Source organism: Gymnodraco acuticeps, unplaced genomic scaffold (assembly GCF_902827175.1).
Source record: "Gymnodraco acuticeps unplaced genomic scaffold, fGymAcu1.1, whole genome shotgun sequence".
Classification (NCBI taxonomy): domain Eukaryota; kingdom Metazoa; phylum Chordata; class Actinopteri; order Perciformes; family Bathydraconidae; genus Gymnodraco; species Gymnodraco acuticeps.
The window spans coordinates 506,736-531,721 of NW_022990911.1; the positions used below are offsets into that span (position 1 = coordinate 506,736).

General features: G+C 41.6%; 1 pseudogene; it reads left to right on the plus strand.

Moving 5' to 3' along the window:
- The first annotated feature begins 6,050 nt into the window (after nucleotides 1-6,050).
- LOC117557919 lies at nucleotides 6,051-8,073 on the plus strand (annotated as a pseudogene).
- Nucleotides 8,074-24,986: the final 16,913 nt, after the last annotated feature.

Sequence of the window (24,986 nt, forward strand, 5' to 3'; positions counted from 1 at the left end):
ACTGTGTGTGTGTGGGGCTGGAGCAGTGCAGGCTGAGAGGGAGAAAGTCACAGCTTATTGCCTATAGGTTTTAACTCACGGCACCGCCGTCCTTCAAACGGGACGGTCTAAAAGCACTCGTTGTTTAGGACCGCTTTTCTCATGGTTAGACGGGCCAGCACGAGGTGCGTGCATCACCCGATGCGCTACGGCTCTCTGGAGCAGGTGGCGGTCAGGAGTGCATACATACAATTATAGGCTAATTGATCAGAGGTGTGTAGTGGCAAGCAAGCATAGGCAAGCTGTGTTTCACCTTGAGGTGAACTCGATGGCGAGTAGATATAGGCTGGTCATACGGACTACAGTCAACTGAGCTGTTGTTTGGAGAGAAAGGGCAGGGAAAAGTCTGTGGGCTCCGATCGGGGGGGCACAGCGCCACTAGAAACAAATAGCCTAGTGGTTGTCGCAAGAGGATAAGCTAGTTACCGCTCTTGGACGGCTTTCAGGCACCGATAAATCACTTGTATGCAAGGGTGAGGCGTGAGCAGACGCCGCACTGGAGAGAATTCCCCACCCCCTCTAAGATCTCTAAAATCCGGACTAAATTGAGCTGAAGAGCTTTGCTGTCGCGCTGGTGTTTATTAAGAGTTCATGTTTTGTTTGTCTGATTGTTTGTATGGGGGTCTATATTGGTTTGTCCCGCCGTCTTGTGTATGTTTTGTAACAATAATGAATCAGTCCATAGACAGGGTAAAATGAACTAAACTTTAATTATCTCACCAAAAGTAAATGACCTGAGAAAAATAAAAAGTGTTTTTATGTCCTGCCTCTGAGTGCAGGGGAACATGTAAACAAGAAGCCCACTGTTCAGGGTGAGCGCTGTAGGTGTAAGAAGAAAATAAGATTATATTGCTTTAAGAATCCATTCTTAGATGGTATTGCTGGAATGTTAAGATATGTTTGTGACCTTGTATAAACCCTATGCCCGTCCTGCGCCCCGAGACCCTCAGAGACCTGCCTGAGGAGATCAGAGTTGCAAAATCTGTTTTTGTAAGTCAATGTTGTATTATTTGTTTCATTTATTCTTAATCTATGTATTGTATAGTAATAATGAATAAAAACGTAATGTATTGAACACATTCCGAAACAAAGCAGATAAGCAGAACAAGACTCAGACATAATACTAATTGTTGTTGAAACCTTTTGCGCTGTTGCAGCAAAATGGAAACTGTGTTAATTATTCTGTTCCAACTGGCCACTGGAATCAGGTAATTAATATAAGTTGAAGTTCAATTACATTTTTAAAAATAGTTTAACATTCTTTATTAAACTGCTCCAAATTATTTCTAGTATCAACCAATTGGTCTCTATAGACATTACTAACATTAAAATAGTTGTTAAACTACTGACAAGTTTTCTGAAACCGAGCTTATGAACAACAGAGTAAAGGTCGCTGGTTAAGCCAGGATCAATATATTTGTTGAAGTTTTTATTGTGTGCATAATAAATGTGTTAAATTAATTGAGCAATTCTTTAAAAGTATAATGTTGCAATTTCTTTAAAATAAGTAATCACAGTTAAAAAACAGATGTTGTTTTCCAAGGGCCTCTCTTTCACAGGCACTTTGAATCATAACACTTCCAAGTCCTACAGAGATCAGTATCACTTTGTGTTGCAAGCCAAATCCAGGGGTTCTACTTGAGTCCAATTTTAAATACCATAAAGAAAAGTATTGAACCCAGCTCGAGCTAAATGTGAAATGTATTTAATTAATGTGCAAGTGTTTTGATTTATTTAAAATGTTCCAGTCTAGCTTCCTTCGAGTTTAGTGTAAACAACAGATTGGTTCTCATAACATTCTCACTGCTGTGCTGTCCCAAATGTTTGAAACCTTGGGCAGACACACACACACACACACACTTTGGATGAGTAATCACTTCATCCAAATGGTAAATGGTTGCCTTCTTTAAAGTTATTAGTAATTCAAGATTAATTATTAAATTAAATTAGGTACATAACAATAAACAAAATAACTTTGACTTGATCATTTTGTTCACGACATTAGACCTTGTCCTCTAATCTCTACTAGAATAAGATAAGTGTGCATGTTTGGGTGTGGAACACTCCTGTAATGTACCTAATCTTCTTATCCTTTTCATTACAGAGCTGGGGAAATGGTGTATTGCTTAGATTCGGATCCGTGCAAAGTCCAATTATGACTGACTTTAGTTCTAATGTTAATTTGATTTCAACCCATAAGTAATTATTTAGATTAACTCAACATTTCACATGATGATGGATTAGTGCTCCACATTTTTCCCACTAATTTGTTGTGCAATTAGGCCAATGGTAAAGAGAGACATTGATGACCTTGTGTCCCTTTTGTTGGTACGTGGTTCCATTCTGTCTATGGCCTTGGACGATTTCACTAAGAATCACCCAGTTCTGACACAGTTCTGAGTGCAGTCACAGAGATGCTATGGCTGCTCTACATGAAATGACATTAATGGTCTGGTCTGAGAATGGACACCATTACCTGCTTCCAGAGACAATGCCGCTCCTCAGACTGAACAATACTGTCTCACGTGGGCCACTCCCCCCACCAAGCCATGAACTGAAAGAACACCTGGAAGCCTCCCGGTCACACCAGCACCAACCCTTGGGTCAGTCAGATGGGACTAACGGCTTAACTTAGGGCATTTGGTTCAGAAATATGACTCTCGTTACCGCAGAGTGGGTTGTTTTTTTAAGGCTATTCATACTGCTATGCAGAGGATGCCTGTAGGTTGGCAAGCTGTTAAAAGCCCCTACTATTTTTAAAATAGGCCTAATGTCAGGGGCCTCTTAATGTGTAGTTCTACATGTATTCACATTATATGGACAATGTTTCCACCTGGTGAAACTGAAGGCTGCACGGAACTCAGGCTACAATACGACCATTCTGTTCTGCTCTGACGATTCAATTGATAGATTCTACATCAAAACAATTAGCTTTTATTGTTTCCAATGATAACGTCATTTTAAGTGGAGGAATGCAAACCTGTTTTCAAATGTAAGGTTTTGAATGTGTTTGACATTTCTCAGTAATAACACCCTCAGACACCCACTATCATTCATGCTATGCCTTCAGTAGTGACTCAGATGTTAAGGGGGATGAAGCTTTTCCTCCCAAATCAGATATGCTTTGTTTTTTTAACAAAGTTATGCATTTCCTGCATAATATATGTTTCTCACAATTGGTTTTTTTGTAAGCTGCACACAGGTGATACTGAGTCTTCTCGAGTAATAGATTACACCATGCTTAAATAGACTCCTAAGTTATTATTTCATATGAGACATATGTAAGAAAAGGGAGGGAAGAGTCAATTATATTGAGTAATTGATTTTATATTGGAACATTTATTTCTCAAACCTGTTTTATGGAAGAGGAAAATATTTCTGATAAACTAATATGTTATCAAACGGTAAATGGTGAATTAATATAACATTTAGAATCATTGAGAAGGGGTGATATCCGCAGGGACTAGCTCACCTTTAACTTAAAATAACACTTCTCTACTTTGGACTGATGAGTTTATGATTCTTGCATGTTAAATGACTAACACAAACCTTACATTTATGCATGTGCATGTCTCAGGAAGGCTCCCAAATAATTCTGAGGGGCCGATCCTATTTTTGTATTTAAATGATAATGTGCTAATCCATTACCTTGAGTTGTCTGCACTCAGGAAAACATCCCTATCAAGTGTTAACCCAATAACTACAGTAGGACAGCTCTGAAGGCCAAGGGTCAGAGAGAGAGCTACGTGGGTCCACGCCAGCCACTGCAAGGTCCTAGTCACCAACAAAAGTAGATGACAACAAGTGATGTGTCCTAATCACCAACAAAAGTAGATGACAACAAGTGATGTGTCCTAATCACCAACTTGCACCACACTTGCACTACATACACCAAAACACACTACACACAAGGTATCACAGGCAAGTGCCAGCTGAGCGGTTCCATATGCCCTCTGGTTCCTCGTTTGTGTTACCGGTGTGCGGAGTCTGACTGTCCGTGTCACAAAATCGACCGAAGGAATACACACACACACCCCATGGAGCATTCCCACCTCGTGATGACGGCTCGCCTGGGACAACGCAACCGTGAGCAATACAACTGGCCTGGCCCAGTGATGTGGGGTTTAGCTCGCCACAAGATTACGTTTGGTTGTGCGGCGACAAGCTCTATCAAGTTCTGGCTCCCCTCTGGATAGGTACATGCACTCTAGTGGATTTGAATCCAGCAATCAGGCTTAACAACACTACTCTTTAATGTATTATCCATGCATAGAAAGACCTACAATGATGTTTCAAGTACTGGATTAATTTCAGTTTTGGCCCAAAACAAATATTTATAATATTTCATATAACAATTATGTAGCATATTTGATCCTCAAATTAGAGAAGTATAATTGAAAGAAATTGATATTCTCAACATTAGATAAACACAGAAGAATCCTTTCCAAGTACCATAAGTAGCTCAGGTAAGTATGGCTAATAGGAATACTTGATAGACTTAATTTGGTACAGATCAGTGGTAGCATTTACAAATGTAATAATTCAAGATTTAAAAATGTTTAATCCTTCCTTTCCAGGTTTTTACAAAAGTCTTTGAATATTTGCCTAACTTTTCCTTTTCAGATTTTGAACAATGTACTTGACTAAAATGAATGTATTGATTTCACTAAGTGCCTTACTCTTGACTAAAGCGTATTTAAGTAAACGTAAAAGTAATCCTAAAATTGAGGACACTGCACTTTTGCAGATTACAGATTGATCAAATCACCATTGTGAATTCTATACTCTAACTGTGAATTTGTAGCTGGATCTCTTACGATCCTGAGTTTTAAAATGCTTTTGACTAGTGATTGCCTTGAAGTAAATCTTTAAAGCGGCAAGCTGGTTTTGATTTTATAGTTTGATGAATGAAATTAACTAATGGTAAATGATCAAATATATTAGTTTAAAAACAAATATTTAGCCATTGTGCACCTGTGTTTTATGTGTGTTCATTATTATGCTTTTGACAAAAGATGATCAAACACTGATGAGAGATGATTTTTCCTATTATGATTGGCTGTATCAATCATTGTGATTGAATGTTTCAATCTTATTCCACTTTGTGATATAATTGATGTAAGGTGAGACCACACTCGAACCTGGAGACGCCTATTGAGTTAATTATTGACCAAATTATTATTAGACTAATGTTTTTAGGTTATCATAAATGATAAAAAGAGAGGACTGTTGTGGAAATAATTATCATAAGACGCCAATTAGTAACATACAGGACAAACCTCGATGTCTGTTTACCTTCTTTAAGGACACAGGCGGCTTAGCCAATAATGTTATTGTTCCCATTCTGTGACCGGTCAATACTGGGATACAGATGGTCTGTGTTGTGGGTACACTGGGACACTTCCTTCTCTGTATTTGTGGACTCCAAGGTAAAATCTTCGAGGTCATAAGTGTCCGAGGCAAGTAGCTCTGTGTTCCCACACTGTTTAGGCTATCTCCTCAAATATGTTGTTTACTCTCTGCGAAACCAGTTAGATGGGCTGGCAAGAGAGAGGCGCTCCAGAATTGACGTGGCAACTCTACCGTGAAGTCAGAACCTCTGACTCTTGGACTTGTGATGTGAATCCTCCGGCCGTTAACTCCAAATAAACCATCATGTGTTTGACATCAAAGCTACTGCTCTTCCCGTGTCTCCTTCCTGAGTCGGTGACTCCCACTGCATAGCTACACAGAAGTTTCCTCTACAAATGACCATATCGATCAGATCCAGCTCTCCTGATCGGGCTTTATAGAGATCACCGATCAAACTATTAACAGTGAATATCGGCCGATAATGACCGGTGGCCGATCTATCGGAGCATCCCTAATTATTACCAGACATTTTGACCGGCAGGTTTTGAATTTACCGGTTTTTAATACATTTTACCAGCTAAAAACCGGTAATTACCGGCTAACGGAAACCTGATCGTCATGTGTTAGTATCTTACAGGAATTACAGCCAGCTTCGAAGGATGTCAGCCCCCAGCAACTCGCTCCAGCAGCCGAGGGACAACAGCAGCAGCTGCCGTCTGCACCCCATCCGAGCCACCGGGCCCTGCCAGCCCCACGCTGGGGGTAGTGGAACCACGAACAGCCGAGGCTCCAGTCCCCCTTCCAGTCCCTCATTCATTTCGGGAAGTGCAAATGCTAAGCAAAGACTGTCCCCCGGACATAAGGACTCCTCCTGTCCCCCAGACGCCATCACAGGGCCGTACCTCAGCGGCCAGTGGCCTCGGTACTCCCACGGACCCTACCCCTCCTGTATGAAAGACAAGCCACACAGACTCTGTGGATTGATGAGGGAGCAGAACAGGGAGGTCCTCACCAGCAGTCAGCCTCCTGGGGCAGCGCGGACCACCTCAAAGAGATTGCTAAACTGAGACTGCAGCTGCAGCATCAGGCGCAGCATGGCACTGCCTGCCCATCACAGTATAAAGGAACGTCATCAGCAACAACAGTCCCTGTGCCAAAGTCCCTCATATGTTGGGCGCCGAGTAGGGATGGGAATTTGAAAGCAAATGTATATTAGAATATTCGACCCCCCAAAAAACGGTTAACCGAAATGTACATATCCTATAAAAAAAAAATTGGGTAAAAGGTTGCGGGTATAGCAAGGTATAGCATGTGTATATATAAGTTTAATTTGGCATAGTTTGACCTCTACACCGCACTCACTAACCTGGTCGAAATATTTACACACATTACTCCTTTTTGATGCCATGTCTGTTGTGTAGGACTATTCTTGGAGTGTAAATAATTACCGGACTATGACTGGTAAAATATGTTGAATACCGGCTAAACTAAATATCTCCTTTCAAAATGTCTATGTACTTTGCCACACACGGTTGCCAAGCAGCGCTTATTGTTGTTTAGGCTGGCAATGTGTCGCGAGTGTTGACAGGGGGCGGGGGAGCACCAGGGGAGCACGCTCATGAACTGTTAGCGCCGGAACCTCACAACGGCTGCGGAGCGCATTTGCGCCACATTTGTGCCTTAGATGAGGTTTGAGTCTGCGTGATCTGCGTGTAGGGAGGGCCAGCAGCCATATCATTGGCTAGAACTAGCTAGATCTGATGGATTTGGACATAAACACGAGTGAAGTAACACATTTAGCTATGGCACTGTCGTGTATATATACATTGAATTATTCAATTTGATAATATGTAATCAACTTAGGCATCACTCCCAACAAAAAAATTAATAAAAATATTCATAACTCATATTCGAATACCTGAATAATTTCGAATATTCGATTAATCGTTCCCATCCCAGCGCCGAGCAGTGTGGAGGGCATCAGCCACGAGCTGGAGAATGTGTTCATCGGAGAGGACTGGGAGCAAGGCATACAGGCCATGGATGTGGTGGATGGCCGCCGCGCCCCCTTCCCTTCGCATCACTACAGCAGCAGCAGCAGCAGCAGCGGGGACACACGTGACACAGACACTCAGGCCCCTTCAAGCGGGGACTGGAGCCCATCGCCCCGCCCCTGCAGCTCCGCCCAGGCCCACTCTCCTGATGGAAGCCCCTGCTCTGCAGAGGAAATGGACAAAGACGGCCTGTGCAGTTCTCCTCTCCCCACATGTGCCACATCTCCCAAACCTAACAGCAGCTACATGTTCAACCGGGAACCTCCAGAGGGCTGTGAGGAGATCTAAGTGTTCCAGGAGATGGTGTCTGGCAAATCAAAAGGATTCCCTCTCTTCTCGTGCCCCGACAAAAACAAGGTGAACTTCATTCCCAGGGGGTCTGCCTTCTGCCCTGTCAAACCCCTCTGCACCTCCCTCTTCTCCCTCGTCCTGCTCCTCCACCACCCCCGGTCTCCATGGCAACGACAGCCCAGGGCCTCAGGTGACCCCAGCTCTGCCCTGCGCACCACTAGCTAGCGCCAGGAGCACAGGCCCAGAGAGCCCCGACACAGAGGCAGGGACAGATGGCTCAGCACAGCTTGTCCTCCTCACCAGCTACTTCTCAGGTGTCTCTAACCAAACCACTTAACGCTATAGTCAGGTGGTATGGATCCAAAAACTCTAAACACTTATATTAACGTTAGCCAGCAGGGAATGTCCAGGTGGAGAAAGGACAAACACCAAGTGGGATAACGGTACCAACATCCTGCTGCACAGGCTCGGTGTGAGGTAGTGATGTGTCGGTCGCGAACGTTAAGTGGACGACGGGAGCCGGCTCGCGCCTGCGAACGAGCCGTTTTGTTGTTGTTGTTTAGTAATACAGGACAGAATGATATGATGATCTCCGCGCTACAGCTGCTCCATGCATGCATGCAGTGACATGTAATATCTAAGGATTAGAGACGGTTGGATGCTGCTGTTTTGAGCATTGCAATATATTTATTTTCACTATGTTATTTATTTATGATTATCCTTGGGCTCAGCAAAGATTTGATGTCAGCTGTTGCTGTCTTTTTCTCTATAGTTAATAGTTACTGAAATAGAGCCCTGCTGTTTTGTCAGGGCCTTTTCTTTAAATATAATTTTAAAATGTCGATACAGTAGCCCCTTTTTTTTAAATGTCTATGCTTACGTTTTTATAGGTGTTGCTATCTGCTTTGTGTAGCGTGGTTCTGCAAGTCGGTGCATTCAGAGTTACACGGGTCTGTAAATGCATTGAAAACATTTGGCCACAGCAAATCATTTATATTAAACATGTAAGCTTTACTTTTGAATACTTCAGTACAAAGGATGTATTGAATAATTTAAGTGCACTGTAAAAAAAAATAATTTAAAAACGAAAATATTCTGGCGCCAGAACATTTCCGTTAAAAAAAGGAAAAAAACTGTAAAATAAAATACGGAGTTAACATGTAAAAAAACAGTAACTTACCTTACCACAAGTAGCCTCTATTGCTGTAATATATGTGTACACATATAAATCATTAGTCAAAACAGGGCTACATTTGATTTAATTATAAAAAGGTATAATATGTGGTAAACTGAAGAGCCGTTTGGGAGCCGAAAGAGCCGGGTCTTCTAGGTCAGGGGTTCCCAAACTTTGCCATGCCAAGGATCGAAGCTGTCACTCCGCTTTCTTTGCCTGTCATAGGCAAGGCAAGTTTATTTATATAGCGCTTTTCAACACAAGAGGCGCATTCACACTGCAGTACTTTTCCCACAAAGGTTCATGAGAACTTAGTTCATGAGAACTCTTTAGTTCTCATGAACTAAGTACAGATCGCGTTCACACCGGAATAAGTCCCTGGGGGAGGATTAGGCAAATGAAGCCGCTGACGTCACTTCTTCTTCTTCTGCTTTGGGTTTACTGGCAGGCCGCAAACCACTTCACGGCATATACTGCCGCCCAAAGTCCCCGGCCGGAAGTCCCCGGAGTTGGGGTCGGGGACTGGCTTCAGTAGAAGCTGCTGGGAGTCCCAGCAGCTTCTACTGAAGCCTTCCGAGTAAATTGCCAGAACGCCGACACCTCCTCATCTCCACCACTCCCATGTTTTATTTTGTGTTGCCATAAGTTAGTCTCTCTGCGTTTCTGCGCTGGGCTAATGCTAATAATGCTAATGCGAGGATAATAAAATGGCGGCTTCACAAAACTTTTTGGGAGTTTTACGGGGCGTGGTTTGCAATCCGCCCAGCCAATCAGACATATGAACCTTTTTCTCCCACGAAAGTCCCTGCTCTCTAGCAGGGACGGAAAAGGGGGTGAAAAGGTTCTCATGAACTAATTTTAGTTCCGGCTCTTTTTGGTGTGAACGCAACATTTCGGAACTATATCGGAACTAAAGTGGGAAAAGTACTGCGGTGTGAATGCGCCTAAGGCAATTCAAAGTGCTTTACAAAAAATGAAAGACATTAAGAAAATAGCATTAAAAGTTACAGTGCAGTCTAAGATATAAATAGTTAAATTAAAAGCCCCACTGCCCCATCTGAACACACACCCACTAGGGGTGTAACAGCATACGTACCCTTCGGTTCGGTACACGAGTGTACCGAACGAATATAACGTTAAACGTAAAAAAAATTCGAACGTGAACAACCTTTTGGAAGTTGGTGCTGCGTCGCAGCATTCAGATTCATTTGCTCACATTGGGTTCAACAAGTCATAGAGCGACCAAGTCATTTCATTGGACGAGAGGCATAGGTCACAGGGATGCGTTCAAATTTAGTCAGTAATTTGAAGAACTGTCGAAATGGCGAACGCAGATAAAGTTGAGCTCGAAAATCCTCCAGCATCATTGAAGTCTCCGGTTTGGGAACATTTTGGATTTGCAGTTACGTACAAGGATGACGGACAAAGACAGGTGGACCGAACCAAAGCTGTTTGTCGGCATTGTTCAACTAACATTGGTTACGCGGCTGGCAATACATCAAACTTGCACACTCATTTGAAAAGGCATCACCCGAACGTGAATATCACCGGTACCAAAAGAAAAAAGACTGAAGTGCAAACCCAACTCCCGCTAGCATTTAAGCCTCAATCCACTCGCAAAGAGTTCAGACCGAGCTAAAGCTATTACAAACGCCAAATATCCTTATGTTGCCAAGTTAGCAAAGCGCTACCTGGCTGTATCTGCTACCTCTGTCTCTAGAGAGGGTGTTCTCCACAGCAGGAGACATTGTTAGTGCCAGCAGATCTGCCCTTTCGGCAAGCAATGTGGACACGTTCATCTTTCTTTAAAAAAACATGAAAATACAATGACAAGCAAGTCCTAATGTCAAACTGGCTGCTTAGGTACTAGTACAGTACAGTTCAAATACAGATTATTTCAGTTCATCGAAATGCTGCACCTTAATGTTTATTTTATTATATTTTGTATTTATTTGAGTGAATACATTATTCACAGTTTAATAATAATAAAAAAAAAAATGTTGTGTTTTGTGATCATTTTTTCTGCTGTACCGAAAACGTACCGAACCGAACCGTGACCTAAAAACCGAGGTACGTACCGAACCGAAATGTTTGTGAACCGTTACACCCCTAACACCCACACAACGAGACCAGTCAAGTCCGTTTGAGATGATGTACTCATCTAAAACTTGGAAAATGTCTCTTCCTGTGGTCCTACCTTCCAGTGCTTTGCAAAATAATATTTCCTCAACAAAGTTGTCTTCTGAAATAAATCTGATGTATGCAAGCAATTCTGCAACATTTGCTACATCCGTGCTCTCATCCAGCTGCAGAGCGAAACATTCACTAGCTCTCACTTGCTCCAAAAGCTGAGCAGATTTTCAATCGCAATAGCGGCAGCTCGATTCTGATTGGCTTGAAGGGCGGTCATGTGATTCAAAAACAAAAAATATGAAAAGATTGGCATCAAAGGACACATAGATTGATAGATATGCAGTTATTAATAACATATATAAAAAAAAAAAACTGTTTCCCTCAAACTTTAAGTGACCCCCCTGGCGGCCCCCCGGAGGGTCGGGCCCCCACTTTGAAAAACACTGTTCTAGGTGAGCCGAGCAAACCACTAGTGCGAGGAGTGTTCTGACCTTGGCCCCGCCTCCTTTCACCCATCACTAACCTAACCTCTGTACTGTGACAAAACGCCCATAACAAAAACAGCTACGCCTTCCTTGCAAAACAAAACACTGCTGCTATCATACTTGTGACAGATGACAATATTTTCAAGACTAAATTACAAAAAAAAGAAAAATGTTCAACAATCACAACAGACCGCTATGAAGTATCAGAGAAATTCTACTCATGTTAGCTAGCAAGATAATCTCAAGCACATATGTGAGCTTTTTGACAGGGTGGGTAATGCACGATTCATGTAGTTAGTATATCAGGATGCCTTGCAGTCAGAGTGCATCGCCCCACATTAACTACAATGTTTGCACTTGTTAAGACATGGCTCAGAATGATACAGGCCATGGCGTTTGTTTTTGTTAAAGTATCTGTAGCACAATGTCTTAGTGAAAGCAGCAGTTGCTTCAGCGTTGCACCCAGCAGGCCCAGATCTGCTTCTCTGGTCTGCTCACTATTAATGAGCTCAACACCAAATATCAGCCGTTTCTCACGGACCAAATAACCAATCACAAAGCACACAATCCCCCCACTGCCTTGTTGTATTGCCCCACACTACACAGAATAAGAACTCGGGTCATGTGGAATGTATTTGCTTGGACTACTTTCCCCGGTGTGTATGACCTTCTGAAGACATTCCAGTCTTTTTCCAGAAATGTTTGTTGTTTTCACCGGAGGGGGAGATAAATAGAGACTGAATGGACCAATTGGTGTCACACCTTGTGACCCAGGACCTTTGCGTTATCCTGTTCAGGTTAGACTTTCAGGTGCTACGACACATTCCAGAGACGCTGCATAGGTCAACCGTGAGGACTTAGAAGGTGACCGTTATGTCATCTGATTATCCCCTTAGTTAATGTACCAAAGCAAATTAGAAACACAACAGGCACAATGTCTGTGCTAGAAGCACAATGTGTATGTGCATTTGGTTTACACATTTTAGCTTCATATAAACACTGGTTCAAAGTGTTTGAAACAAACGCCATAATCATTGAAGCCTTAGCACTTACTTGGAAGTGAAATGATAATCACTATTTTTTATTTAACACTATTTTATAAGTTAAAACAATCAGACCTTTAGTGTGCAATTGATATTTGTTTGTAGTAAAGCTACACTTACAATTGTTGTGTAACAGTTACACAGTTTGACTGAAGATCCAGATCAAGCCAGATGTGCCCTTACGTTACCTTAAGCTTCATCACCAGCCCATGCTCAACGATTTAAAATAGCATGACTATTTTAGAGCAGGTCAACTTGAATGGGAGTGATACTATTGTACATGTTTCATTCCAAAACGTGGGCCCTTCGCACCAAAACACACATTTGAAAAGAATGCAACTCGTTCCACACAAAGTACGTTGAAATCCTCTCCTCTGCTTGAAGACTTCCAATCATACTGTTTCTGATTTCATTCACACGCTCATTGTGCAGTGCACTTTGTTAGAAATGAAAATCAATGTTTTGATGGCATAATGTACCTTTAGTTTAAATGCTGTTTTATACTGAAAAACCAGTTAAGCTTTTATTCTGAAAATCCTTCACCTCCGGTTAGCATTTAGCATGAGGCTAATATACCATTTCCTATAGAGGTGAATTTAGCAGCGATATGATATGATGTTGCACACCGAAACCTACTGATTTCAACACTACAACTATAGATGTCGAGATATTATTATTGTTGGATATTAAATGAAGGTACAGTTTATTTGAGTACGTTATCGTTTACAGATGTGGGTAGCATGTCACAACATTCGGAACGACCGGAAATCATATTGCTGTGAAGGATTTCCTGTATTTTTTGGAGTATTGATTACAGCGTTTAGAATGTGTTAAATGAAAAGTCATGAAAGAGTTAAGGAGGAGAAAAGGCGTGTTTAGATATATATTGAATGTACAATGTCTGTATCTTGTGATATGCGTAACAACGGACATTAAATACGCGGAGAGCCGGCCCCCAGGGAGGAGCCAGGAGAGGCTATATAAACAACGAAACCTGAGGGGTTTGGCCTCTTTTCTCTGCTAGCGGGGAGCCAGAGGCAGCTGCTTTTCTGTCGGAAAATATCCTGTTTGTGACTTTACCGCGCCTTTTTTATTAATTAAAGTACCAATTTGAAAACATCTCAGACTCCATTTAGTCTCCTTTTAAGCTTCTCTTTCCTGGACGCGAGAATAACCATCACAGTTAACAGTCTCCCAATCACCACACTGGGAATGAGCTCCTTCCACAGCTTCCTGCATCATGATTAAAGAGAAAGATTGTTAGATTACTCACCATTAGTTTTTTCATTAAAAAAAAACCAGGCTTCTCTGTGTAAAAAACAAACAAATAATTAAGATGCAAGAAAATACCCACCATTCTCCTGCATCCTGGTCTCGGTTGTTGGAAGGACACGTATGTCTGTCCTCTTAAATCCTTGTATCCGTCCAGGAAGTGCATGGAAAATACATCTATAATAATTTAATAATTCCTTACATTTATTATAGCGCTTTTCCAGATGCTCAAAGCGCTTTACACATCTCATACATGCAATGGTCACCACTGTGGACAATACCCACAGGAGCAAGTTCAGGTGAAGTGTCTTGCCCAAGGACACAACAGCTTTACAGACGCAGCAGCGGCGGGTTTCACCCCTTGATCTGATGATCATTGCACAGCGCACTGCGCCACACCGTCCATCTTCACGCCTCGAAGTCATCGATGCGCTTTTACAAGTACACATTGATATCATACATGTACTGTGGACATTACTCACAGGAGCAAATCCGGGTGAAGTGTCTTGCCCTGACGCAGTGGTGGCAGGAGCGGGTTTCGAACTGGAGTTCCCCAGCAACCCCCTTGATCTGATGATCAGATGCACAGACCACTGCGCCACCCGTCCCATCTGCAAAGTTATTAATGAAATGTGCGATTCGCTGGATGTCTTCAAAGGCAACACACTCTCACTCCCTAAGCGTCCAGGAGTTGACAAAAAGCTGCTGTGTCGTTTATTGCACCTCAAACATTCAAACAAATCCAGAGTTACGTGTTTCTGTACTTCCTCTAAGAAGAAAGGACAGTAAAAGAAGATCTCTGTGGCTTCAGGCTTGATCGCCGTTCAAATGACAGCGTTAGTTTCCCCAAAAGTGGGCGGGGCTGTAAAGTGACGTAGATTTTACTCTCATCTATTAGACCAGTGGTTCTCAACTGGTCAGGCCTCAGGACCAGATTTGGGTGTAATAATATTACTTTTGTCGGTAACGGAGTAGTGTAACGCGCTACTTTTATAATTCAGTAATCACACTACAGTTACTAACATTGCCCCGACACGCGTTACTTCGTTACTTACTAAAATCAGTCATAATCAAACCTCAACAAACACCTGCAAAGAACACATGCTAAGGTGAAGCTAACGCACAGCTATTTGTTGTTTTTTTATATCACGTAGTCTGTTCTTCTTCTCTGTTTTCCGGTTGTTGCCTGTTTTGAATGACGAATACACACTACCGCCGCCTGCTGGTAAGGAGAGTTATTGCCACTCACGCATGCGCAGTTCGTACGTGCTCGGCTGAAGTCTTTGCGGTGTGTTCCAGTCTGGTTCCAGTGCAACACATGGCCAACACGCAGGAGAACACGCCGACGCAACAGCGTGAGCAGAGATAGACTGGGCAAAAATATACAGATAGCAGGAGACAGAGGACAGCCATGGTCAGATAGGAAAACATTCAGGAGCTATCTGGATCAGTCTCAATGGAAACTGAACTAAATTGAACATTTGAAACTTTAGCAGTCTGCGTGATCTGCCTGCAGGGAGGGGCGGGCCGGCCCTGCGAGTAAAGTAATGAGTAAAGTAACGAGTAACGAAGTAGTGTACTATATTACTTTTTTTTTTAAAGTAATATGTAATATGTAATATATTACTTTTTTTTTAATAACGACCCCATCTCTGCTCGGGACCCACTTTTTACTTGGTCAATACATCGCGACCCAACATTTTTAAGCACTCAAATCTATTCAACAAAAAATCGTGCTGTAATATATACGCTTTTCAGCTTACAATATTAATAAAAGTGAAGTACAGTGCATATATCCCTTATATCCCTTCACAGAACTAAAGTATGCTTTAAAAAAGGTTTAATGAGATGATGGAATTAAAGCTGAACTATATAAAAAGGCACGCATGCTGAAAACCCAACCCCAGCTGGGGGGTCTGGGGGGATTCTCCCCCAGGAGATTTTTAGAAATACTAACATAAACTATGCATTCTGGTACACTGAGAAGAAAATAAATAAATCTATTACTACCCGACATATTAATAATATTGTATGCCATTGTTTGTTTTTCACTTTGTTCTGACATCTTGCTGCGAGAAGAGTAAAGAGGAGATAGTCTGTTACCTCATTCATACCAACGGTGTTTCAGGGCCGGTTCGGAGCTGGAGCTTGAAAAGCACCGGGTTTTCCTCTTCACACCGCAGCGGAGCAGCCTCTTAGCTCCGGAATCCGGTTCGTTTCAAGCACCAAAAAATTGTCCGGCCAGAGCAAAAGCACCACATACGTCACGCTTACGTTGAGGCGGGGGCAGAGACAGATCAACTCCTGAACAACAACAAAAAGCCCGCGTTTTATCCAGTTTGTACACAACGATGGAGAAACTTAACAAGAGTTTCAGTGTTTCTGCCATAGACTGTATATATATAAAGGTTTCTGTTCATGGTGAAGCTACGTGTCTGCGTGTTAAGGTGGAACCTGAGCATTCACGTTGATCACCTTTCATTATAACTCATTATAAATCTATAAAACTATAAATATTAAACTTTACTTCACGGGTGAAGGTTACAGTTCATTTAAATGAAAAGATACGTTACTCCACACTCATGGTTCAGTCCACCTTAAGAAATAAGACCGACCTCGGAAGCAGTTGTGTTTTAAAAAAACCTTTATTGACACGAGTACACTTTTTTATAAGAATATAACTAAACCACAGAAATGACTCCGGAAAAGCTGCAGATAGAGCCATAAGAAATTAATGCAACTGATTTCATCCGCACGGTTTGGCTTTATGAAGCAGGCACGCAAACGGTTACGTCATGACGCAAACGATGACGCAACGACGCATTACCAGTCGGACTCTGGGCGGTGTGAAAAGAGCTAGAGCTAAACCGAAGAACTGGTTCTGAACCTAAAAAGCTCTAGCACGGAGCTTGAACCGGAGTTGCGTTGGTGTGAATGAGGTATGTGTGACTTACTTTAAATTGTGGGTAAGGGTAGATAGCTCCCATTGTTCTGTGACCTGTCAGTCATCAGACCGGGAGTCATATTTCATTATGTGTTCATTGTTATCTGAAGTTGTAACCATGAAGAAGAGTTCTACCGCAAAGTTATTCTCCGTGGGGACTTCCGGCAACAATCTTGATTCTGATAGGCCAGAAGACTCGAAAAAACATCAGCAAAGATATTTTATTGAGAAGATGATCACTATGTGACAGAAGTTTTCAAAACCGTTTATGGTCTCCGGTACTTCCAGTCCAACGCCGACTGCATGCACAGCGTTAGAAAATCGGGCCTTCAAAATAAAAGTTTTTTTTTTTTCTTCACTCACACATCCAGTACATCCAGTACACTCCAGTACAGGCGTACGGACCTCGGCGCAAGCGCCTCGGTCCTGCCGCAGTACTGTCGTACCAATAATGACGTTAAAGAATGGACTCAAGTGTATGATTGCGATTCTATAACACAAACTATCATTGTAATCAACAATATCGTAAAATAATTTCATAATGTGGGCTAATTTGCTCCCAAACCTACACTTTCTGCTTGAGTTAATCTCCCTCAGAAAGTAGTTCCTATAAAGTAGTTCCCTTGGTAACGCTAGCCGATCAATCGAACACTCCTGCTTCCCCGCTTACAGTTATCGATATAATTATAGTAAATAATATATTATTAACCAATTTATTGAAAACAATTTATTGACAACAATTCTTGAATTAGGCTATTTACATATTTAACATTTTGGCTTCAGAATGAAGGTGGATGTTCATGCTGCCATTAAAAGTGCAATTTTTGAAACAGCTCTCCATGAACTCCATGCCAGACTTTTTTGAAGGTGGTGCTGTGGTGTTCACGGGTAGGTTATCGGAAGAGCTTTCCTCCAGTGGCCATTTCATGGCGTGTCCCGGACCGGCAAAAAGCGCGTTGCTCCACATCTTTCTGTTGTCCAGAGATGGAGCCCAGTAGCTGCGAAGCGATGACTCATTTTTATGTCCGCTAACGGACATGATTTGAGACATTTGACAGCCCAGGTAGTTGACGCCAATGTACTCTTTTCGTTGCGACTTTTTTCCAACGCACTCAGCTCGTCAGTTGAAACAGCCGCAAATCTTTCGTTGGTTTTGTGGTCTGTGTCCATGTCCAACCATTCATCAATACTGAGGCCCCCCAACAAATCAAAATTAACTTTAAAATCTGACATTTTGTAGCTAACGATTTTCCAACGAGAGACAATGTAACAGTGTAACGGCTGTGTGTCGCTATGGAAACCACTACTTCTCCGCTGCTTTCTTTTTCCAGCCCAACGGTATACTGTTTTTCTCAGACGCGGAGGGATACTGACTTGTTGTGAAAAGTCACGTTCTATTTGATCGTTGTTTGATCGTGGAATCAAACACGCCTATTGACCAATCAGAGAGCTTGCTCACACCTATGTGTTATAGAATATGCGATTAAACATGCGGGTTTTTTATGTGATTTTATGCGGTGAAATTGCGAAATATGCGTAAAGAATTTTTTTTTAATATTGGGCTGTCTTATTTATTCTCTCTCACACACAACCTGCCACTAACGTTAAACCCCTTTACTATTCAATTAAACACATTCAATGTTTATTTATTGTTAAAGCAATTGGGCTATTTTAATCACTCTCTCTCTCACACACTCACACACACACACACACACACACACACTTCTGCGCCTCATTGTTTTCATTTACTCGTTCGTTATCTGACCAGCTTCAATCTTGTAGGCTTTTCACCTCGTTTCTTGTAGCCCTCGAAAGGGTTTTGGAGGTTGATGCCTCGGTGAACGTGAGTTGTTTGGCTTTCTTGTCCGCAGCAGCAGAAAGCATTTTCGAATGTTTGAGTGAATCGAAGTGGGTCGTCACCGTTGATGTTCTCTTATGCTCCAACACACAGTTACACGGGGTGCAGAATAGTTTCCACCCACTTTCTTGCAAGACATCGGGGTACTGCTTTGCCCGGTCTTTAGCAGAAATGTTCGTCGGTAAATGAGATGGATTAGATTTTTTCATCTTGGTGTTTTTTCTCTCGTGTGAGTTCCACACCTTCACTCTACGGTGATGTTTACCTTCTGTGATGCGCGAGCTGATGACGTCGCATCATCATCATCATCATCATCATCATCATCATCACTACTTCACGTCAAGACGAGTTAACTTTTTTTCCCCTCAACTGTGTGTGAAAAAATACGGGGATTATGCGCCCTTTTAAAAATCTGCGCCATTTTGCTGATTATGCGGTAAATTATGCGATCGCATAATCGCGTTTTTCTGGAGGGTCTAATCTATTGTTCAAAACCATTCTGTTTATTCTAACGGAAATTACATGCCAGTGTTTTATCTTTTTATTACTTATATTTTTATTAGGGCTGTCAAGTTAACGCGTTAACGCAAAAAATCGACTGACAGCCCTAGTAAAAACATGAATAAAACTCAATATCTTCAGATATTATACATACATAAGTGTCCTACACTAATAATACAAAGTTATTATTAGTATGCTGTGTGTACCTTGTGTGCACCACCTAGTGGTTAAAGCATGTTATTGAATGATTTTTGTTGAAAAAAATATTAAGAGTACATGCTTTCATAGGGGGAAAGTAGAAGGTCAATGATAGAAATATAGAATATAAAAAATCAAGAAGATACTGTAAGTGATCTCTACAATAAAACAGTTTAGTGCAGGATGTACAAAGATATTAATGAGGATGTGCAAAACAGACAAACTAATTAACCTTTATTTAAACATTAAAGAATACTTTAGGTTAAGGTCTTCTTTCAAATAAGAAAAAAGCTTTGGGGGTATCTATCTACAGGTAAATATTAAGCCTGACAAAGTGCTTAAGGTCTAATATATTACTTTCCTGCAATGTTAACTATGTAGAAGCACTTATTTTAACTGATATTATACACATTAATTATACTCTTATGTATGTAGATAGTATAAGAAATGTGCAGAATATGACAGTTTAATGGTGGAGGTACACACACACATTGATAGATGTATTGTAATGCACTGTTGAGGAACCTGCGACCCAAGTTTTTCATTCATTGCATAACTACACCGTAGTTGTGTAGATGATATGTCAAACCTTAGAAAATCTTGAAATCTTGAAAGATATGTGCAAAATAGCCATTGTATACAGTTTTTAATTAACTATTAGTAGAGAATAACGAGTAATTACATTACATTGCATTTAGCTGATGCTTTTATCCAAAGCGACTTACAATAACTGCGTTCGACCAACAAAATAAAAACTTGAGGAAAACAGAATCATATAAGTACATCAGGCTTCATAGAGCAAAAACATTTCAAGTGCTACTCAACTGGCTTTAGATAAGCCAGCCCGTTATTAGTATATAAGTGCTTTGTTAATAGTTCTATCGCTCGAAGTGGAGTCGAAAGAGATGAGTTTTCAGTCTGCGCCGGAAGGTGTGTAAGCTATCTGCTGTCCTGATGTCAATGGGAGCTCATTCCACCATTTTGGAGCCAGGATAGCAAACCCACGTGTTTTTGCTGATGGGAACTTGGGTCCCCTTCGCAGCGAGGGTGCAGCGAGCCGTTTGGTTGATGCAGAGCGGAGTGCACGTGCTGGGGTGTACGGTTTAACCATGTCCTGGATGTAGGAAGGGCCAGATCCATTCGCAGCATGGTACGCAAGTACCATTGTCTTGAAGTGGATTCTAGCAGTTATCGGAAGCCAGTGAATGGAGCGGAGGAGCGGAGTGGTGTGGGAGAATTTAGGAAGGTTGAAGACCAGGCGAGAAGCTGCATTCTGGATGAGCTGCAGAGGTCGGATGGCACATGCAGGTAGACCAGCCAGGAGGGAGTTGCAGTAGTCTAGGCGTGAGATGACGAGAGCCTGGACCAGAACCTGCGTCGCTTTCTGGGTCAGCTGGGGACGCATCCTCCTGATGTTGTAAAGCGTGTATCTGCAGCAGCGGGTTGTAGCAGCGATGTTTGCAGTGAAGGACAGGTTGTTATCTAGGGTCACAGCCAGATTCCTTGCAATCTGAGTCGGGGAAACAACAGAGGTGCCGATGTTGATAGTCAGGTCAAGAGTGGGACAATCTTTTCCTTGAAGGAAAAGCAGTTCAGTCTTGTCAAGGTTGAGCTTGAGGTGATGATCAGACATCCACTGAGAGATGTCAGCTAGACAAGCAGAGATGCGTGCGACGACCTGGGTCTCTGAGCGGGGAAAGGACAGAATTAATTGGGTGTCGTCAGCGTAGCGGTGGTATGAAAAACCATGCAGGCTAATGACTGATCCGAGCGAGTTTGTGTACAAGGAGAAGAGGAGGGGACCAAGAACAGAGCCCTGAGGGACCCCTGTAGTTAAATGTTTAGTCTTCTCAAGCACCAACTATCAAAAAAACCTCCAGGGCTGTACACAGTTTAATACTGGCAACTTCTAATTTTGGGGAAAACGTCTTTTAAAACTACAATTCCCAGTAGAGACGTGCCATAGAGAACATGTTGCGAAACACAATAGCCAGCATGTGTAGTTCTGGGGGGGCGTTCGAGTCCAGTTTTGAATAGTCTGCCGTGGTTTCGTTCCATTTCAAAGAGCTTGACGCTCGGCGTAACCTTGGCGCACTGCCACTCCAACATCCAATCCCAGAGCTTGAAGATTAATCATGGGGTTTGTCGCAAAGCGGACAGGCGTCGTCACAACAATAGCTGGGGATTGTGGGTAGTGTAGTCTCTTTGGCGCTCCACATTTCAGAGAAAACAAGTTGTTTCTCACAATTGAAGGGGAAAAACACGAAGCATTGTACACAATTTAAACCTATCAATGTCATTTAATTAACAAAAGTAATCTGGTGTTTTTGAGTTGATGAGTAGTGGAGATATCACTGTCTAATCAATCGACAGTAAGGAGAATACTTACTTCCGGGTGTACAATCCTCCGTTATCCAATGGGAATGGACGCTCACATTGCTTTTAACTGCCGCTGACATGGACCGATGCGGTGCTTCCCTGAGCGTCAAATACCGCCGCGGATGGGAATACATTGCAATAAGTTGAAAGCTCTTTGCGTCCGTTTATGAAGCTGAAGGAGCCGCGGACCCTGACCAAGCGTCGCTATTGGACTATCAGGGAGTGAGAGTGTGTTGTCAAAGGACAGCACCCTTCTGCTCATCACACAACCACCACGCCTCAGCCTTGGTGCCAAGCCATGTTCTTTATAGAACCGAATGATGGCGGTCAGCTTATCTTGACAAATTCTGAAAACGTTTAAAATACAAGTCTTTGAAGGGATAATGTAGGTTACAGAAGATTATAATTAGGTTTTGGTCCTAGTTTGTGTTATATTTTGTATTTATCATTGCTTTAGTTTTAAGTATGCAAAAATGTACAAACCCAAACAGCTAACCCAGTATCTTTGGATGTTGCAAGCGTGTGTAAAGTACTTCAATCATTAGATCAATCATCATTTACAATTTTGAAGTGCAAAAATTGCCCTTACCAACCTCTCAAACTGGATCTTAGGAACACACCAAGGGGAAATCGTGATGACACCCCCTCCTGACTTTAAGTTACAGTGATGGCACCTATTTGTGCACAAACAACATACAGCAGATATGTTTTAGGGTATGCAGCTATGTGAAATATGAAAAAGTAACGAGCTTCAGAGAGAGGGACATAAAAGGAAGGGCCTTGTAGAGAAACAAGACAAAGAAGCAGAGTAGGAGCAAAACACGAAGACGGTTTCAAATCTTCTGAACTCACCCCTGTGGCGATCGGATAAACAGGGCCAATAAGACATCTGAACAAAGATGCGTCATAGTTAGTGTTAGGGGATATCCTTGGCCCGTCATTTTTCAAGAAAGTTGGTCAAAACAGTTTGTTCCGGTGCTGTTGTCCTTCTCGACTTTGGGTAGAAAGTTTCAGCGTACAAAAAGCCCGATGAGACTTTGATAGATTGAAATAGGTAGTCATTTGCTCCATCTTCATCTGTTGTGCTGCCGCCCTATTTGCATCTCATTTTATTCTCACTTTTATTTTTGTTTTTTGAATTGGAGATGACTTTCATTCTGTTTTTGGCTTCATCACTCGGCTTGAATATCTGTCCTTCTTTTCCCCTGGATTGATGAATAGCAATTTTTTCACCAATATATTTCAAGAACTGATATCACTCCAGCTGCTCTCCACTGATAGCTCAACTTATAAAGAAGTACCTCTAATCTTTCCTGAATCACACAATCTCCTCTACTATTTGTACTAGCTCTCTAAAAATATACTCTCTCGCTTTTTCTTACTGGATCATTAGAAAGTCACAATGATCCATGATTCGATAAACCTTACCGATCCTTAACCAGTTAAGCCCGAAGGTCCCCCCAGTGGACCCCTCCCACAGTTTTTTTTTCTCACATGTCTCAGGGCTTCTTAACATTTATGAAACTATTAATGTTTCATACCCTTTTAAAGGTAAGAAACTCCGCTAACTGACAATAAGAACAATTGTTAGCTAAACAAAACACAAGAGTAATACCAAGCCTTTGAATTAGCATTGAGCGAAAAAATGCTAACTAATGCTAACGCTTTTTTACACACAACACACGGTAGAAATGCCCTTATTACTATCTTAACTGCACAAACAAGATATACAATTTAAAGCTGATACTCCACAGATTCCACACATGTAATGTCATCACTGTCCGACCTCGAATTCCTGGAGCTATCAGCCAGAAAAGAGAAAGTAAACAACATCCGGTTTCAAAAATAATACAATAATTACGTCTTACCTTTTTTGATTTGTGATCAAAAGTTGTGTTCAACGGAATAAAAACGCATCTCAAGGTTAATCCAATGTCTTTGTGTTACGTATAATTTTTTACTGATAATCAATCATCATATTTATGGCAATATACTCGGTATAAAGTATTGCCGTCCAGGCTTGCACTTTCAGATATGCTTCGTTTGCTTCTCTATTACGTCCGCTATGGTAATGTTTACGTAGATTTGGGAACTGCCCATCGATTCTATTGGTTCTGATGGTTAAGAAAAAGGTGTAAATCACACGAATCGACCAATGGGTTCCAGAGATATGGTCCTGCGTAAATTATAAAGAATGCCAGCCAACTTAAGTACATTACGCAGCCGACTTCATTTATTGTTTACAACGTAACGAAGCAGGAAATGCAGCAGGACCCAGAGCGCACGGAGCACAGAGCGGACAGCAGATAACGGAATTGCAGTTTTATTGCTTATAGATTATCAGAACATTTCAAAGGGGACACAGCCCCATTGGATATTAATCTATGGATTAACTACATCATCGTTTTTATCGTTTTAATGCCATTGAAGACCAGTTTAGACCAGACAACGAGGAAGGTAAGTCATTGTTAGCCTAGCGCATTAGCGCTAGCGCCATTTGTTTTGATGTACGTTTTTGTTGATAACGTCGCGAGTTTGTATCTTTCAGTGTTGGGCTGTTCAGGTGGGCACCGTTAGATTCTGTGTCTCCTTGCGATCATAAACAATGTGTTGGATGTGCAGCTAGGATACGTAATAAGGGAGCGAGGAGTGATTTTCGGTGCTGTAATAGGTTAGCATTTTTCGCTCGGGGCTAATTCAGAGGCTCACTGTAAGAGTAAGCCTATGTTTTATTTTATTTTTATTTTTATTTTTTCACAACAGTTGTATTTGGATGGAATGAATACCTATAGTGATAATTCAAAGTAATAAAATGATTTTTACAGTGAAAAAGTTCAAATGGAACCGATGGTTCCCAAATTACCCAGAGGTGAGTCCGCTTAGACTTTATTTTTCTAAATCTCTCTAAAAAGGTCAAATTTCACTTGTTTTGCATCAATCTTGATACAGGGTACTTATTATATGTTATAGTTTGGATTCCTAAAGCCTTTAGTCTACTAACCCATCATGCAAGGGTGGTTTTCACTATAAGTAAAGGTTTTTTTTTAGGTGGACATTAGAATTTACATGTTTTTACTATGTTCCATCTGAATTTACTTTAAAATAAAAACATCTATATTGATTCTGACACTTCTACATCCAACTCACAGATGTAACCTTGCTTTGAGAAAAATAATTATTAATTTACCCCTTTTAGAAGTGAAGATATATCATTTGTTGTATTAGTGGCATTTTCGAGCCTGAAACCTGAAAAACAGGCTCAG